Raw genomic sequence first — 19,776 nt, forward strand, 5'->3', positions numbered from 1 at the left:
GCCTCGCCCACAGGTGGTAGAATATGATGTCATGCGTATACTCTGACAATAAACCTGAAATCTTACATAAAAAGCCACTAGAATTTTTTAAAAAACATGCCCGCATTTGCTTTATTCTGCAGGTATGATGATATCTTTCCAATGATTAATGATTGAAAACAGACAAGAGGCTATGTGGCGACAGAGGTGTTGGGACAAGGAGGCCAAAGCATCGGAAGAGGTAACACTTGATGTCTTTGAAGGGACACTTTTGCTTCTCTTTCTCTTCTAGGTAGGAGTGCCAGACTAGTGGTGTCTTGTTGTATATTACGGGTTAACAAAAACAAAACATGTGTATTTATCTACATGACAGTGAAGGATTCTTGAAAAGGTCTCTGGTTAGATGCCTGACTGATGTATAGTTGAAGTTTTGATACAATATAGGGATCTAATTCTCTCCAGGACATTCTCCTGCTGGGCTTCACATTCTCTGCTTGTCAGTCAATCCAAAATTTAATGACTTAAAGATTTCCTTTTTTTTTTGGGGGGGGGTGTAGTTCTTGATATCCACCAGCTCAGTCAACCTGCTCTGTAGAAGCAGTTCTCCACATATTGCTGGCTCCACTTGGAAATTTGTTAATGAGAAAATTGAAGAGATTTAATTGCCAGCTGTCCAGCTTGTTACTCGTTTCAAATTACTTTGATTTGTTTGCTTTAAGCAAATTGCACCTACAGTAGTGTGAGCCATTAATCATCGTCAATCAGAAACTTAAGTAGACCAGCCACATAAATGGCTGCAGAAGAAGGTCAGAGAATGGGTGTTGTACCTTTTTACTTCAAAAGTCATTCAGACGATGCATATCCAAGAAAAATTGAATACACCAATATAGAGTTTATACTTTGGTCACGAGGTGGGAAAAAAACATTCAGAGTGCTGTGTAATGTTCAGTCCCCTTATTTAAGAAAAGATGTGTGTGCGTTGGAAGAGGGCCAGAGAAGGTTTACTGGACCGTCAGTTCATGTGGATGGATTGTACCTTGAAGAAAAACTCAACAGACTTGGCTTGTATCTGCTAGAGTTTGTAAGAGTGAAAAGAGATTTTATCGAAATATGAAGAATCTTTTCTTAATCAAAATATTTCAGTAACAATTGGGTCTAGAGCAGTGATTCTCAACCTTCCCTTCCCACTCACCTACCACCTCAAGCTTCCCTTACTAATTACAGAGCACTGATGGCATAGGGATTACTTAAAGTGGTAGGTGAGTGGAAAGAAAAAGGTTGAGAACCACTGATTTAAACCCTAACCTGTGCCTTCCGATCGCAGCAATTAGCAACTTCCCAATTTCAAGTGAACAACAGCTTCCATGACTTTCTCTGCAGAAATTACAGATGAGAGGTATTCACTCAATTCCAATTTTACATACACGGACCATGACACTGATCTTTAAAGGGACCTCATTTTTTCCCCCGGTTGCCTTTTTTGCTCTTAACATCTGAGAATTCTCCTTTTTACCTTATCTGCCAAAGCTATCTCATGTCCTCTTTTTACCATCCCAATTTCTCTTGTAAATGTACTCCTACATCACTTATACTCCTTAAGGGATTCACTTGATCCCAGCTGCTTGAACTATTTACGGCACAACATATTTTTGCTTGCAAGAGTGTGAAGTCCTGACAGTGTGAATCCTTTGCAAGGTGTGACCCTGCACATGCCCAAAGTTTTATTCGCAGAGATGATCGAGGATGAACTTGGCTCTGCTCATGCTTCAGAATCCAAACTTTCTGCAATGATTCAAGTTTGTGTTTTATTTCAGAGGAATTACTGGGGAGACATTCTTTCCCAAAAGGTTTTTTACAAAAGAAATTAATTAGGATTAAGGAATTAGAGCTGTTTAAGACACAACATAGCAGTGAACTTCATGCTTTATTTAACCCTTTTTACCTAAAATCAGAATTTATTGTCATGAACTTTATGAAATTTGTTGTTTTGCAGCAGTGTTTTGCAACAAGTGCAAATATTAAAGCTATAAGTTACATTTGTTACAAGATCAAACCAGCAACCTCAAAGAAGGCAGATCACACAGGGGTAAAAATGAACAATTACTTTATTAACAAAAAATTCACCTTCAAACTTTCAAAATCCCCACTTTTATAACAATGCCCACTGGTTACTAGGCAAATTTCTATAACAGTGTAAAACTAATAAATTCCCCAGCCTAAATATAACATACATAATCAAAGTCTAAGCCACACTTCCCACCAGCCCACGGAAAAACTTAGACACAAAACAAACAAGACTCAGAAAACTTCAATCTCAACCGAAGCAAAGATCATAAACAAAATTCAATTTGTTTGGTAAACTGAAGCCAAAAGATCTTTGAGAGAGAGCACAAAATTTGAAGTTGTCTTCTTTGCTTGCAGAGAGAGGAACCGCTGACTTGGTCCAGATCTTTCTGGCTGCCTTCGGAATGTTCATCCTTTTTGAAATTCCAACATTCTAAACTGTCCTCCAGACCATGGCTCATGCTCTGGGCCTTCTTCCACTCCACAGCACCACCCAGTGATGGTTTATCATCCAAGTCCAGAAATTTTTAGATCATTTTCTGCACGTGCTCAGTCCGTCTCCCACTCTCTCAGCAGTCCACCTTCACCTTGGCTCTCTAAGGCAAACTGTCACTTTTTCACATAAAACCACACAACACATAGGCCAATACACAACACAGAACTCTGTACCACATTTAAAAAATATATTAATGCAAAAAGAAGAGAAAGTGGGGTAGTGTCTGTGGGTCATTGTAAATTCAGAAATCCAATGGCTAAGGGAAAAAGCTTCTTTTATGTTGCTGGGGGCTACCTCCTTCCCGCTAATGGAAGACTGAAGAGGGCATGGCCTGGGTGGTGGGGGCCCTTGAGGATAGAGGCTTCTTTCTTAAGACACCGCCTCTTGTAGATGTCCTCGATGGGGTGAAGGTTGATAACCATGCTGGCTGAGTTCACAACTCCCTGTAGCCTTTCCCTATCCTGTACATTGGCAGCTCTGTACCAGACAGTGATGTAACCAGTCAGAATGGTCTCCATGGTACACTTGTAGAACTTAGCAAGCGTCTTTGGTGTCCTCAGACTCCTCACAAAGTATAGCTGCTGACTGAACAATCTAGTATCTGAGCAGAACATCCTTTTATTATGGACAAGAATATAATCTGTGGTTGGGCCTATTCAGGTTTAAATATCCACTGATTATCATCATCTTATTTATTTTCAGAATTAGAAACCATGAAGTTAATGCAATCCTCACTTATCGAAACAATCTTCTTGCCAGTTAATTTCTCATTGCCCATGACTTGGTGATGCTGTAATTTTAAAATTCTCAGATTTATTTTCATTTCCTTCCATGGTCTTCCTTGATCCAATCTCTGGAACTACATCCAGCTCACCACCCTCCATGATCTCTTCACTCCAAGTCTGGCTTTGAGGCTTCTTAAATTTCCATTGCTGCAGGACAACCATAACATCTGCTGGCTTGATAAGATAGAACATTATAGCACAATACAGGGCCTTTGGCCCCTGTTGATGTGCTGACACATATATACCTACCTAAAAACCAAACTAAATCCTCCCTACATCATCACCCTCTACTTTCCTTTCATCCACGTCCCTGTCTAAGAGTCTCTCAAATGTCTCTATTGTACCAGCCTCCACTACCAACCCTGGCAAGACCTTCCATGTACCCACAACTCTCTGTGTAAAAAAAAAATTACCACTGATGTCTCTCCTAAACTTTCCTCCCTTTAATTTACCCTCTGGTGTTTGCTACTCCTGTCCTAGGAGGAAGGTGCTGACTGTTTACCTTATCTATGCCTCTCAGAATCTTGTAGACCTCCATTAAGTCACTCTTATCCTTCTTTGTTCCCAAAAGAAAAGCCCTAGCTCTGCTGTCCTTGCCTCTTAAGACACATTTTCCAATCCAGGAAACATCCTGGTAAACATCCCCTGCTCCTTCCTCATCGCTTCCACATCCTTCCTAAAATGACATGACCAGAACTGAACACAATATTCTAAGTGTGCTCTCACCAGAGATATAGAGAGCTGCAGCAGAAGTTCCCACTCTAAACTGATCTGTTTCTCCACACATCTTTCCCATTTAAAACCTACCTTTACGACCACGATTTGGTCCTGTTTAGTTAATCTTCTACCGGTCTTCATGGATCTATAAATGGGTTATCCCCAAGGCCAAGCCCCAGGGAAACTCTGCACTGCTGGTTCCCAGACTCTGTCCCAAAAACCCCACCTGGGTAACATGGAACAACAAAATAGGACCATCGAAATGAAGGGAGAAAAGGTAAAAAGAGCTTATTTGGTTTTATTATTTTAGCTTAAATATTTTAATCATTTGTACGTGTGTATTTGTTTTTTCTCAAAATTTTTTTTAGGGTAAGTTTGTTTGTTCTCATCTGGCTGTACATATACAACCAGAAACACACACACACACACACACACACACACACACACACACACACACACACACACACACACACACACACACACACACACACACACACACACACACACACACACACAATATTTTGGAACAATTTACTCAGTCACTGTTCAATCTCACAGCCTGTGGAAAGAAGCTATTACCCAGCCCAGCAGCCCTGGTTTTGACAGTATGGTCAAAGCTTTAATATTGAGTGGCAGGTTTAGCATAGCGGATAGCACAACACCATTACAGCGCCAATGACTAAGGTTTGAATTCAGCGCTATCTGTAGGGAATCCGTGACCTGCGTGGGTTTCCTCCGGGTAGTCCAGTTTCCACCCACATTCCAAAGACATATGGGGTAAATAGATTAATTGGTCCTATGGGTGTATTTGGGCAGTGAGGGGTCATAGGTCTGAAGTGATATTTTAAATTTTAAAATGTTGACTGGAAGATGGAAGCTAGCTGCATGCCATTCTTTCTTGCTATCAGTTGGAGCTAATAAGAACCTCCTTAATTGGAAAGGTAGTAAAAGACTATAAAAGAAGGCCCTGTTATCATGATTTATCTCAAAATTAAAATGATTCTAAGTTTTTAGCCAGTCACTGATCTGGGATGGGAGCGTTTTCACTGCCTGTCGAAGCTCTTCTGTGAGTGCAGATGGACACCTGCTGGGAGCCCTGGTGTGCTTCTCTCCACTACTCTGGGCCTTGCCAATGAGCAGGGTGGCAGTAAGCCAACAGTGCCTATGAGAATCCCTGCAAAGGCTGAGGACCCTGGGATATCTGTCTGAGGCTGACGTGAGAACATCATTCATGAGGGTGGACCCTCGCAAGGTATCAGGCCCTGATGGTGTACCTGGCAGGGTACTGAAAATCTGTATCAACCGACTAGCCAGAGCATTCATTGACATTTTTAACCTCTCATTCGTGCATTCAGAGGTTCCCACCTGCTTCAAAAGGCCATCAATCATCCCAGTAGCCAAGAAGAGCAGAGTGAGCTGCCTCAGTGACTATCACCCAGTAGTAGACTATCGCCCACTGTGATGAAATGCTTTAAGAGGTTGGTCATAGCTAGAATTAGCACATACATACATAAGCAGAGGTCTGGACCCACTGCAATTTGTCTATTGTCACAATCACTCCACAGCAGACACATTATCACTGGCTCTCTACTCAGCTCTGGATCACCTCAAAAACTATAACTTACACATACGGCTGCTCTTCATTGACTATAGCTGAGCCTTCAACACCATTATTCCCTCAGTGCTGACCAACAAGATCCAAACCCTCAGCCTTTGTATCCCCTGGGTCCTTGACTTCCTCATTGGAAGACCACAGTCAGTATGAATTGGAAACAATGTCTCCTCCTCACTAATTATCAATACCTCAGGGGTTGTGTGCTTAGCCCACTGCTCTACTCACTATATACCCATAACTGTGTGGCCAGGCATAATTCCAATGCTATCTACAAATTTGCCGATGTCACCACAGCTGAATCACAAATGGCAATGAGGAAGCTTACAAGATGGAGATAGATCAACATGTTGAGTGGTTTCGCACCACAACCCTGCATTCAACTTTAGGAAATCCAATGAGATGATTGTGGGCTTCAGGAGGAAGTCAGAACATGATCCAGTCCTCATCGAGGGCTCAGGAGTGGAGAGGTTCAAGAACTTCAAATTTCTGGGTGTCAGCATCTCCGAGGGTCTGACCTGGAGCCTCCATTTCAATGCAATCATGAAGAAGGCTCGCCGGTGGCTATATTTTGCGAGGTGTTTGAGGAGATTTGGTATGTTACTGAAGATTCTCGAAAACTTCTACATGTGTACCATGGGGACCATTCTGGCTGGTTGCACCACTGTGGAATAGAGGTGCCAACATTCAGAACAAGAAAAAATCTCCATAGTGTTGTTAACTCAGTCTGCGACATCACGGGTACCAGACTTCACTCCATCAAGGACACCTACGAGAGGCGGTGTCTTAAGAAAGCAGCCTCTATCCTCAAGGAGCCCCACCCTTTTCAGGAACCTAAAGAAAAGCACTCAGCGGCACAAGGACAGCTTCTTCCCTACTGCCATCAGGTTCCAGAAAGATCAATAAACCACAGACACTGCCTTACTTTAACTTTTTGTGTACTATTTTTTTTATTTAATTTTTGAAAGGTTGTTTCTATGAAAGTTTGCACTGTGACGCCTGCCAAAACAATGAATTCTGTGGCTTGTTCATGACAATAAATTCTGATTCTGATGTCTCAGAGGACGGCCTGCAGAATTGGGTGGTGTATGGCCATTCTTCTATTCCTAAGTAATGTTTTGTAAAGCAAGATTTTGTAAAATGAAGACTGATGAAATGTGTTAGGGTCATTTCTGTACTGCATGTTCCAATGCACAGAGAGTGGAGCTCTATTTATTACAGTTTTATCAGTGAAAGACAGACCTCAAAGAATCAATAGCAAAAAAAAATTATATCAAACATTTCTAAAAGAAGTAATTACTCTATCCACTAATGTACACAAATTTGGTTTGATATTAACTCAGTTGAATTGTTGTGAACCTCTTTGTTGCATAATTTGTAAAATGTAATTGATTTCATTTTCTTCCACTTGGATAGCTTCTTCCTTGAATATTTACACATAACATTACAACTGAGACCATCACCGAGGATCAAAAAATTAACAAAAATAACTTGGCTCGAGGTAAGGGAAATTAATTAATATTAATCGAGGTGCATTAATGGACAGTCCTGGATACATGAGGATAGATGCAAACTCAGCTTTGTCATTAACTCTTCCCAGCTCTTCTCTGAAGAAGTCATCCTTTCAACAATAATAACTGGAAGATCAATCAAAATGGAGAAAAGCAATTTAATGTTAAACTAATGCTAGCTCTTTAAAACTGTTGAAGACTTCCAGCAGTGTTAAGTGTGAATCAAACCAATTGAACAGTAAAGCAGCTGATTTGGCAATGCCTCATTTAACCTTCTTTCAGATCCTTCAGTGACCTTGCTCTCTCTCTCTGCCTGCCTACAATCCTCTGCTGTTCACATCTCTATCATTCAGGCTTCTTGTAATGAGTGTTTTTAATTACTCAGCCATTGATTACCAAACTTTCAGCTGCCAAGGCCCTCAGCCATTGCTCAATCAGCACAGGATTGGGGTTTGAATCCCACGCTGTCTGTAAGAAGGTTATATGTTCTCCCCCTGCCTGCATGGATTTCCAGTGGGGTTCTCCAGTTTCCTCACACCCTCCAAAAAAAAAACAAACTGGGGTTTTAGGTCAGTTGGGAATAATTGGCTCATGGCTCAAAAAGGGTTATTACCATGCTGTTTAAAAATTAAAAAAAACCCTCTGCACCTTTCTCATTCACTTACAGGTCTAAAATAGCAGTGCAATTAAGTTAGTGAATTAGAACCTGGAGATCTGCCCGATCAATTGGGAAATAAAAAGAGAAAATACAGAAAATACTCAATGGGTTAGACTGCATCTGTTGGAAGAGAAATAGAGCTCATGTTTCAGGTCGAAGATCAGAATGGAAAAAAAAGGTCCATTGACTAGAAGCATGAGCTCTATTTCTCACCTCAGATGCCAGGTATTCATGGTGAAGTAGTGAACTGGATTCGACAATGGCTGGATGGGAGAAGCCAGAGAGTAATGGTGGATGATTGCTTCTCAGACTGGAGGCCTGTGACTTGTGGTGTGCCTCAGGAATCGGTGCTGGGAGCATTGTTGTTTGTCATCTATATCAAGGATCTGGATGATGATGTTGTAAATTGGATCAGCAAGTTTGCAGATGATACTAAGATTGGAGGCGTTGTGGACAGCGAAAAAAGTTTTCAAACCTTGCAGAGGGATCTGGACCATCTTGATAACTGGTCTGAAAAATGGCAGATGGAATTTAATGTAGACAAGTGTCAGGTGTTGCATTTTGGAAAGACAAACCAAGAAATGGCATACATGATAAATGGTTGGGCATTGAGGAGTGGGGTAGGGCAGAGGGATCTGGGAATACAGATACATAATTCCCTGAAGATGGCGTTATAGATGCATAGGGTTGAAAAAGAGCTTTTAGCATATTGGCCTTCATAAATCAAAGTATTGAGTATAGGAGTTGGGATATTAAGATAAAGTTGTATAAGACATTGGTGAGGCCAAATTTGGAGAATTGTGTGCAATTTTGGTCATTTAACTACATATAGAAAGAGTGCAGAGAAGATTTACTAGGATGATGCCCAGACTTCAGGAACTGAGTTACAAAGAAAGGCTAAACAGGTTAGGACTTTATTCCCTGGAGTGCAGAGGAATGAGTAGAGATTTGATAGAGGTATTTAAAATTATGAGTAGAATAAACAGAGTAAATATAGAGAGGCTTTTTCCACTGAGGGTAGGTAAGATACAAACAAGAGGATGTAGGTTAAGTGTGAAAGGGGATAAGTTTAGAGGGAACATGGGGGGGGGGGGAATTCTTCTTCACACAGAGAGTGGTGGGAGTGTGGAACGAGCTGCCAGCTGAAGTGGGGAACGTGGGCCCAATTTTAATATTTAAGAAGAATTTGGACAGGTACATGGATGGGCAAGATATGGAGGGCTATGGACTGGGTGCAGGTCAGTGGGACTAGGCAAAATAAAATGGTTTGGCATAGACTAGAAGGGCCAAAGGGGCCTGTTTCTGTGCTGTAATGTTCTATGGTTCACAGATGCTGATTGGCCTGCAGAGTATTTCTGCCAATAAGGTGCATCTCCTAATGACCAACTATTTTAATTGCATACCCAATTCCCAGGCCTCATGCACTACTAAACCAAAATGACCCACAAATTTGTGGACAACTCCTAATATTCCACCTGGGCAGCCTCCAACGAGATGGCGTTAACATCGACTTCTCTGGTTTTCTTGGGTCCACCCCCCTCCCTTTCTCTCTCTCCCTCCCCCAATCCTGTCTTCTTTCCTCCAGCTGCCCACCACTGTCCCTTGCCTTCTCCCTATCACCTCAGCCTTTTTTTCTTCTGCCCTCCCAACCACATCCACCTATGATCTCCTGTCTGTGCACCTCCCCCTGATCCTTCTTCCTCCCCCTCCCCCTCCCCATCCTTTATATTTAGGCAGCTGTCTGCTTTTGCTCATACCTTAATGAGGGCTCAGCACGAAAGTTTGTCATATCCCTTAGCTTCCTTTAGACGCTGCATGACCTGCTGAGCTTCTACAGTGTTTTTGTGTACTGCACTATCTATCTATTTGACCAAGTCTCTCCTCCTTATACCTCTCTGTGGTTTATGGCCTTGCTGTATATACATTCTAGGAACCGATCAGGAGATGAAGAAAGTTTGGCAGCTATTGCTCTGTACTCACTGCATTTCAGAAGGGGGGGACTCTCATAGAACAATGTTGAATGTTCAAAGGCCTGGACAAAGTTGTTTCCCAGGATTGAAGGGCACCCATTTAAAATAGAGATGCAGAGGAATTTCTTCAGCCAGAGAGCAGTGAACCTCTGGAATTTGCTGCCACTGGCAGCTGAGGAGGTGAGGCCACTGGGTGTATTTAAAGCAGAGATGGATAGGTATCTGAATGGTCAGGGGATCAAAGGTTATGGGGAGAAGGCAGGGGAGTGGGGCTGAGTGGAAGAATTATGGAATGGCAGAGTTGACACGGCAGGCCGAATGCCCTACTTCCGTTCCTACATCTTATGGTCTTAACATTTTAATGTTCCTGTAAAATGGCCTGAAAATATTAAAAACCTCAACAGAAATAAAAAATTGATGGTGTGTTAGTGTTTATTTAATTTGAGCATAATATGATGGCTTTGGCCTGCCTTGGCATCAATGAATGATATGAATTTATCCTCCTCCCCAGGATGTGTTGATCTCCATCTAAAATTACAATGTAGTTCTCAATCAAAATCAGACCCACCTTCTGATGGTCATTTTCCAACCTGAAGTCACATGACCAAATACTCGACTATTCCTCCTTAGGATTGGTTGTATTCACACCTGAAGTCATGTGACATGATACCTGAGCCCACCTCCAGCCCGGGAGTATAAAAACAGCATATGTAGTCACTTCCTGTTTGCTCTCATCTTCGTGCTACAAAAGGACCCAGGTTCAGTTTTATAGTTTCTAACAGGGCAGTGCTGAAGTTGTGTCTATAAGGTGTGCATGGGGTGGAGACTCAATTCTGGCATACACCTGGTGAACCATTGTACTTCACCTGGTTTAGCTTGTACATTTGAATCTGCAGCTGGATAGCTAACTAGATTTATTCTGTGTTTCCTTTCTATGTTTTCAAGGTGGCAGGTGTTGTCTGTTCTGAACCCCAGTTGGCTAAATACCTCCTCTAGCTATTTGTAGTTTACTTACATTGCATGTTAACAAGATTAGTTTGCAGGTGGGGGGGGGGGGGTTCTGTCTCTAGGTTTGTATTTACTCATGTGTGTCAACAAAATTTGTGTTGTAACTTCTTGAACCCTTTGCTTCATCTCCCCGCCATCACAATCATTCCCCATGAGGTGTGTTGACACTAAAGATTGCAAGGTCATCAAGATTCTTACAATCTAAAAGTCATGATCATAGAGTTTGGCGCAAGTCCTTCAGCCGAACTAGGCAGCGGTGATCAATATGACTAATGCTCTTTTGTCGATATCTCTCCAAGCCCCACTTGTCCTTAAATCTGTCCAAGTGTCTACACTGCACGAAGTTTTCAGTCCAACCATGTTGGAGTTGATAATGTGCGGGTGACCCAACGGCGCTGTTTGTAGAGTTACTGCCTTGGCCTTAGTGGCCTGGGTTCACTCCTGGCATCTGATGCTGTCTGTTGGTGTTTGCAAGTCCTGCTGATGCTGTGGTTTCCTTCCATGTCACGTCGGTGAGTGACAGAATCTGGGGTATGTTGAGCGGCATGTGGTGAGATTAAAATAAGACAAAGGGCCTGTTTCAGTGAGATACAATTCTCTGATGAACATTCAAAGGGCCTTTTCCACAAATTAACCATTATTTATGAAATGAGAATAATATTTCTGTCATGAAGCAGGATAGAGGGAATAGAAGATATTAACAGTATATTTTCAGCCTACTTCATTATCCTGAAATTGCACGTAAATGTTGTAACAATTACAGCACAAATTTATATAAATGGCATTGTAATTACATCATATTTCAGTATGATTAAGCATGTTATAAGCATGTAATTAAGATAAAGAAACAGACATCATATTATTATTTGATAAATTAATTGTTATGGAATGAAATGTAGCTTATTATTATGTAACAATATAAAAGTAATACAATTGTTATTTACAAATCATTGATATAATGTAAGAAAATGTGTTAAAATCTGTTCTTTTAATCTGTGTAATTGTATATGAATAACAACTTTGCTAATGTACTTGAAAAATAACATAGTTTGACACCAGTGTAAGTGTTCATTCCCTACCCTGTTGGGATTGCAGTTACTTAACTTGGGTTGCTCTGGCAGTACTTCCAAAGTTTCCAAGGCAGTGAGCAATTGCTGACATTAGGTTCCCCAGCCCCTCAAATTGCACAGTATCGTGACCTTAAAATGTGCTGCCCAACCTTCATTGGTTGGGTTTAAATCTCAGGGCTGCCCTTCTCCAGAAGGGCTCTAACAGTTCCGGAAGGTCCTTCTGCAGTAATTAAGACCATTTGGGAAGGTCACATAAAACATAAAAATCATTTTCAAGCTTACCAGATCACAGTCGACTTCCAGTATTCTTATATCATTCGTGCACCTTGAATCCCCTCAGTTTTCAAGATACTCAATATCCTGCGGGAGGTGTCTCGTGTCTAAATAACTGCATGCAATTCTATGCAAGTTTTGCCGCAGCACTCTTGTGTTCATCCACTTGCAGAACACGATCATCATTTGGCTAGATCAGTATTTACTGGAATTGGCTGGAAAGACCAGCATTTGTGGCCAATCCCCAGTTGCCCTCTGTTTCTCTTTTTTCTTTCTCTTGTTCCCTTTTCACCTTTTTTTCTTCATTTGGGGTTTTACTGGAGGGGGGGGGGTAATAGGAGTCATATTTGGAACATGTATTAAGGATTCACATTTAATTACTTATCTGTGATGATAATTTGGTGGTGTTTGTTGATAAAATCAAAAATAAACTATTCCAAAAAAAGGGGGAAGTAGAAGAGAACCACATTCCTTAACTGCGGCAATCTTTCTGGTCAAGGTACTCCCTCAGTCGGGAGTTCCTGGATTTAGACCCAAGGACCATTACAATCTGGAATTCCTGAGGAAGCTATAAAAACAATGTTCAAAATAAATTTAGACGGATATACAAGTAGGAAGGACTTTGAAGTTAATGGACCAAATATTTGCAAATGGCGTGAGCCCAAAATGCCAACTTGGTTGCCCCATGGGTGAGTTGGACCTAAAACCCTGTTAACATGCTCTCTGCTTGATATTATGACCATGTCTGAAGTTCAGTTTGTAGATGGTGTTGAAGCAACTGTGCCAGCGGAGGAGGGAATGCAATTTAAGATTCCGAATGTGATGCTAAGCTGGCAGGTTCATCCTGAACTGTGACCTTTTTGAGAGTTGTTAATTTTAATTTAGACATGCAGACCCATGCTATCAAATACCCCAATTATCCTACAAACCTGGTACATTTTAGATGGTTGGAGGAAACCCACGCAGACACGGAACATGCAAACTCCTTTCTGACGGCGCCAGATTTGAACCTGGATCACTGGCATTGTAATAGAGTTGTGCCTACCATCCTGCCCTCCAGTTGTTGATGAGCTTCTCATTCAATCAAGTGGAAAGTGTTCCATTACACTCCTGATGTGCCTTTGGGATGTCAAGAGGTGAAATACCCAACTCCTGACCTGTTCTTGGTATTTGTAGATGGGTCTAATGAGTGTGATACTTACCCCAAAATGTAGAGTTACTCGACCATGGAAAAGTAAAGGAATAGAGTCACTCCATTTAGAGATGGTCATTTTGTGACACTCAGGGTATGAATAATACTTGCCACATCAGCCCATTCCCCAACATTATCCAGGCCTTGCTGCAAATAAATGTGGGTGGCTACATTTTCCGAGGAGTGATGAAGGAATTCAGCTGTTATGAACCTTACTTCTGACCTTACTGGGAGGAGGAATTTCTAATCCTAGTTCCCCATCAACCATTGATACAGGAATGCACAGCATCATGTGAACATCATGAGCATATATCACGCATACCCGCACAGGAAGAAGTGTAATTTCCACATTGGGATCTGACTCCCATGTTAAGATCCTCTGATTTTTTCTATTAAGCATCTGAAAGTCTCAGCAAGAAGTCGCTCTCACAATATTGTTTGAAACCTTTCATGCTTTTATATTTCATCTTGATTTACTTTCTCCTCTAAACATGGAAACTATCTATTGCATTTTAATCTGGGAAGAGTTTTAATTGAATAAATAGTGATATTTTATTTCCATTCATTACTGGGATATTATATTGGTAGTCCTTTGATTTGAAGAAGACACTATTGAAATCTGTATGTGATGGAGTTTTAAGTGGAACAGCTATTGCGCAGAGGCGATCCCTCTCTTTTGGCAGAATAGACCTTGATCCAGTAGCACAGACAACCATTACACTTGGAGACCTCTCTAGTTTCAGTGGATGACCTGGATGTCTTAAGTATCTTGTCATGCTCTTAGCACTCCACAATGCCTGCTGGGCCTGCCTTCTAGACCGTTGGACCATAAATTGATCTCTTCCGCTCAAAACGCCAGGGCCAGTCTTCAGATGCTGGGATAGATGAGTCCCCTACCTCACTGAGGGTTGAAGACCTGTTGGCTGCCCTCACCTGATTTAGCTTGTCTGCCAATAGGCTTACCAGGATGTGGTCGTTTCGCACGCTACAGCTACTTGGAGTCACACGTGAAAGTTGAGTACCAGGTGGGGACCAAAGGTGGATGAGCTGACTGAAAGGGGAATGGCATGCCACCCACCTCACACACTAGAGGTGCTACACCTCCTTAGACACAAAGTATTTTAACAGTCAATAAAGACCTTCTGGCATATTGGTTTAGTGCAGGAAATAGTACATAGGAAGCTCTCGTAAATAATAATCAGGCAATGTATTTTATTGTGCAATGAGAAGCTGGAGGAACTCGCGAAATCATGCAGCATTCTTAGAGAGAAATCGTCAATCAGTGTTTTTAAATTAAATTTTTAAAAATTGTTATTTAAAACACAATAGAAACCAATCCCGGCCATTGGAATCCAATTAACCTATTGAGACTGGGTAAAGGGTCTCAAATCGAACATTGACCCACCATTTCTTTCCATGGATTCTGGCTGACCAGCTGAGTTCTCTGTGAAGGGCTGAAATGTTGACGGCAATTTATTTCCAATTGACGCTGTGTGACCTGAATTTCTCTAGCACTTTTGTGTACTAGATGCTGGGATCTGCAGGTTTTCATGATCAGCTCTCTCCAGTTTCTTTGCTGAAGTTTCAAATATCGGCAGCTCTTGTTTTTATTAACTGTGATTCTGTGATTTAATTCAAGTGTAAAGTAGAGATTACTATTGATTACACAGTTCTTCAAAATATTGTCACGGAATTTTTAAATTCCTCCTGAAAGGTTAGATAGGGCTTCCATGTAATTCTCCCTTCTAGACAAGACTCTGAAAATTAGCACTCCCACAGCATTATACTGAGGTGTCAGCCTCGTGTCTACCTTATCGCACAATGAACGACCTTTGAACACCAAAGAGATGTAGATGCTGGAATAATAAAACAGAATACCAGAAAAACATAAACCAGTTCAGGCAGCACCTGAGGAGGCAGAAGATGGAGGTCAAGGTTTCGGACTGAGACCCTGTACCAGAGCTGAGAGGGAAGAGGAAAGATTGCAGTCTGAGGGAGGAGTGGGACAGAGGTTAGTAGATGATTGGTGAAACTGGATTGTGAAGAGGGTGGTGGGGAAAGGAATGATAGGCAGATAAAGCCAGGTAACTTTCATATTCAAGATCAAGTTTATCATCTGACTGTACATGTTAACAAGGCGAAACAGCATTTCTCCTGACCACAGTGTGCACACAATACACAACACATAATAATCTTATATATATATATATATATATACCTAAAAATATAAAACAAAATAAATGTATTTTGAAATAATTTACATTTCATTAACAAGAGAATTAAGGTAACAGGCTACTGTTCATTAATCTCACAGCCTGGCAGTCCAGATTTTGATGCTCCTATACCTCTTTCCTGATGAGAGTAGGTCAAAGATCCTGTGAGATGGATGGTAGGGATCCTCAATTATTTGAACCCTATTGAATCAAAACTCCAGGTGAATAACTTCAAATGAGAAAACTTTGTTTTATTTTGAAGATCAGGCTCCTGTGGGAAGAATACCAGCTTTCATGGCAATAGGAAGGGAACATTTTAGTTTGCGTTGGGAGGAATCAGTGATTGAACAGGGTATTGGTGCAGAGAGCTGTAGTAGGGGAATTTCTCTCCATTGGTGGAAAAGCAAGATAAATCAGGAGTGAAGGGAATATCCAACAATTGATTGGGAAGGTTGTCTAGCTCTGGCCTCCACTCTTTCAAATGTGATATTGGTTTAAGTTAGCAACCTTGGTTCTGGCCTATATAGTTGATCCTTACTGATGCCTTTGGGCTACAGCTAGGCCATTTTATTCTGATTTCCTCAGGGTATTAAACTCCTTATTTCCTTACTCAGAATCCAAACTTATTGTCATAAACATATATCAAGAAATTGTTTTGGGGCAGCGTCGCAGGCAAAAAGTCACTATAAATTACGTTTAAAAATTAAATAAATAAATTAGTGCAAAGGAAAAGTGGTTCATTGTCTATTCATAAGTCTGATGGCAGATGAGAAGAAGCTGCTTTTGTACCATTGGTTGTTAGTCTTCAAGCTCCTTCCTGATGGTAGGTGGTGAAGGTCCTTGAGGATAGAGGCTGCCTATTCCAGATATGGGTAATGTTAATTGACTGTCTTGATGTGATAGACCAGCAGTCTGTGATGACGACATAACCAAAGGTTCAGATGACCATCTACTGGCTCAAATAACGGGGACCGCATGGCTCAAATTATTTACAAATCCCAGCCTTCCAATCCCTCATTCTTTTGTAAATACACAGTTAAAAATATTTGATAATGATGACCAGTTTATTGCCTTATACCAGAGGTTCTCAACCTTTTCCTTTCCACTCACATATCACCTTAAGTAAGGGATTACTTAAGGTGACTGGAAAGGAAATGGTTAAGAATCACTATCACTGAAATTCTTGCTGCAGCCAAACAGGTATTTTGTAAAAAAAAAGCCCGCATCTAAAGGATAAAGGCAAAGGTTCCATTATTGTCAGGTAATTCTGTATTTAGAATGTAATATACGTGAAATTCCTAGTGTACAAAAACAACTTAAAAATAATTACAATAAGTAGACTTGATTAAATTTAAAAGTTAAAAAAAGATATTTAAACCAGAATTTGAAGTTATTATGGAAAAATGAATAACATCCAACAGCTTTTATACTAGTAATGGAAATGATTTGAACACACCCTGAGTTATTAGTAAGGAACCAGATGATTCCCGCTGGAAGTTAAGTAGCAGAGTGTGAATCATCCTACAGAGATACTCATTTACATTTCAAAAACCCAGATTAATATACATCATATAAATAATTAGTAACTTTCAAACATTCCTCAAGTTTAAAAATTATATTATCAAAAAGTCAAATCACTTACCAATTAAAGCCATGTAATTTGCTATTCTTTCATATCTTAATCATAATAAATTAGGTGAATGAAAAGTTTTCGTTCCCCATTCCCTCCCACATATCTCCTACTTAAATTCTGTTTTTAATTTCAATTATGTTCATCAGTTATTAAACCCACATCAACCCAAACATGCCCATGATCACCTGCTCACAATTAAACTTGCCATGTCTCTTCAGTTATGCAGTGGGAAGCCAACATCCTATGATGAGAGTAAATCAGTATAGTCGTTGAAATGGAATTTAATATTACTTTAGTCTTATCGTTGATCAAAAACAAAAGATATAATGGAAGCTTATTGTCATACACACAAGTACAAGGTACAGGCAAAATTCTTGCTTGCTGCAGCCATACTGGAATGCAAGATACACCAACTACAACTGTATACATTAAATTACCATAATATTGCCAAGAAAGAAAAAAAGCAAGAAAAAAAAATGAAAGGATAGATAAATATTCACTGTTCAGCTAATGAAAGAAACATAAAGTTTCAATAGTGCAGGCAAATGCTTTGATAGTTGTGGACCATATGGGTGATGGGAGTGCAGGGAGATTTAAGAGCCTGGTGGCTGTTTGGGAAAATACCTGTTCTTGAATCTAAAGGTTCTGGAGTTGAAGCTTCTGTACTTTCTGCCTGAGAGGAAACTGTGACTTGCTTGATGTTGGATGACTTCTTGATTGGGACTTCGGCACCTGTGATAGATTTGGCTAGGTTGGTCACTTTATGCAGCCCTTTGCATTTCTAGGCAGCTGAGTGGCTAAATCAAGCTGTGATCCCACCAGTCACTCAGAAAACTTTTCAGATTACACTGAGCTCCCAATTTTGGTTAGTGCCAGCACCTAATAGCCTGAGACTGTCTGATCTTGGAAGCTGAGCAGGCTCAGGACTGGTCAGTACTTGGGTGTGTCACTGCCAAGGAACACCAGGTGCTGTAGGGCGCTGGGGAAAGTTGGTGACTCTCTATCTGCCTTACTGTAGACAAAAGTTAAAGAATTTCATATATTTTACATTCTAAATGTAGCGTTACCTGACAATAATGGAACTTTTAGAGATGTAGTCAAGATGCAACATCTTGTCTTGGGTATTCTTGTGACCTGATGCATGATGATACTGTTAACCTGTTGAAACAATAGGCAAATTGAAGAGGGTCCTTGAAGAGGTCTCAAGACTTGCATTTGTGTAGCATATTTTACAATCTTGCTATCTCTCACAAGGCATGTCTGCTAAGCATTATCAACAGCAAGTCATCAAATGTGATAAGTGGCCATATCATTTGTTTTAGTCATATTGAACAAGGCATGATTATTCTGCAAGCTTCTGGAAGGTACCATGTGGAATTTGCATGTTCACCCTGTGACCTTGTGGGTTTCCCCTGAGTGCTTGTGTTTTCTCCAACATTACAACATTGCTGGGTTAACTGACCACTCTCCATTGTCCCTGGTGTGTAGATGGGGGGTAGAATCTGGGAACTGTTGATGGGAATGTAGGAGAATGAACTGGGAGCACTGTAAGGGGAATTTAATGCATACCATGAGTTGAGCTGACTGTAGCATCTATTTTTGCAGTTTACAACTCTGTGATTATAGAAAGCAAAACAAGACAAATTCATATCAACAGCATTCCATCTCTGACCTGAAACATTGACTCATCTCCTCTTCAGAGATGCTGCCTGACCTGCTGGGTGTTGCTAGCTTTTTAATTTAGATTTCCAACATCTGCTATTTTTCTATTGTGATTTGTCCCCAGATTATTTGTCAAAGTGGAACTTAATTGCATCCACTTTCAGCGTTGATGCAATTTTTGTTGCAACTATTGAAGCTGACTTGTATTACACACTTTTTCAAACTTAACAGAATACATTTTTTTTAAATTTAAAATTTATAGGATGGTAACAGGGCATTTTGGCCCATGAGCCCGTGCTGCCAAATTATACCCAATTAACCTACAACCCCTGGTACAGGGTTGGCCATGCTCCCCCAAAATGAGTTATTGCACTCCCTCCCAAATGGCAGGAACGGCACACAAAACTGCCATGCGAATGGCAGTTTGTGCCCCCGCCCCCCTCGTTACACTAATGCTCCCTGATTAGATTTGTTCTGACTCCAATCCTGCCCCAGTATGTTTCGAACAGCGGGAGGAAATTGGAGCCTACGCAGACACAGAGAGAATGTACAAACTCCTTACCAGTAGTGCAGGATTCGAACCCTGGTCCTGATCGCTGGCGCTGTAACAGCATTGTGCTAACCGCTACGCCAGCCATGCCTCTCGTAGGATATAATGATAAATATTTCACACCCGTATTTCTCCAATCTTAGTCTGCATGGATATTCTATTCAAAGATATTCAAATGTTCATTGAATCAGAGTTACAATACCACAATAAAGCAAGGCTCTACGGTTAGTGCAACATTACTACAGTGCCAGTGACCTGAGTTCGAATCCAGTGCTATCTGTGAGGTATTTGTGCATTTTTCCCATGACCTTCGTAAGCTTCCTCCGGCCCCTCCTAGCAACGTGCAGGCTTTGTAGATTAATTGGTCTGTTTGGGTGGCACGG

This window comes from Narcine bancroftii, chromosome 11 (genome assembly GCF_036971445.1).
Source record: "Narcine bancroftii isolate sNarBan1 chromosome 11, sNarBan1.hap1, whole genome shotgun sequence".
NCBI classification, from domain to species: Eukaryota; Metazoa; Chordata; class Chondrichthyes; order Torpediniformes; family Narcinidae; genus Narcine; species Narcine bancroftii.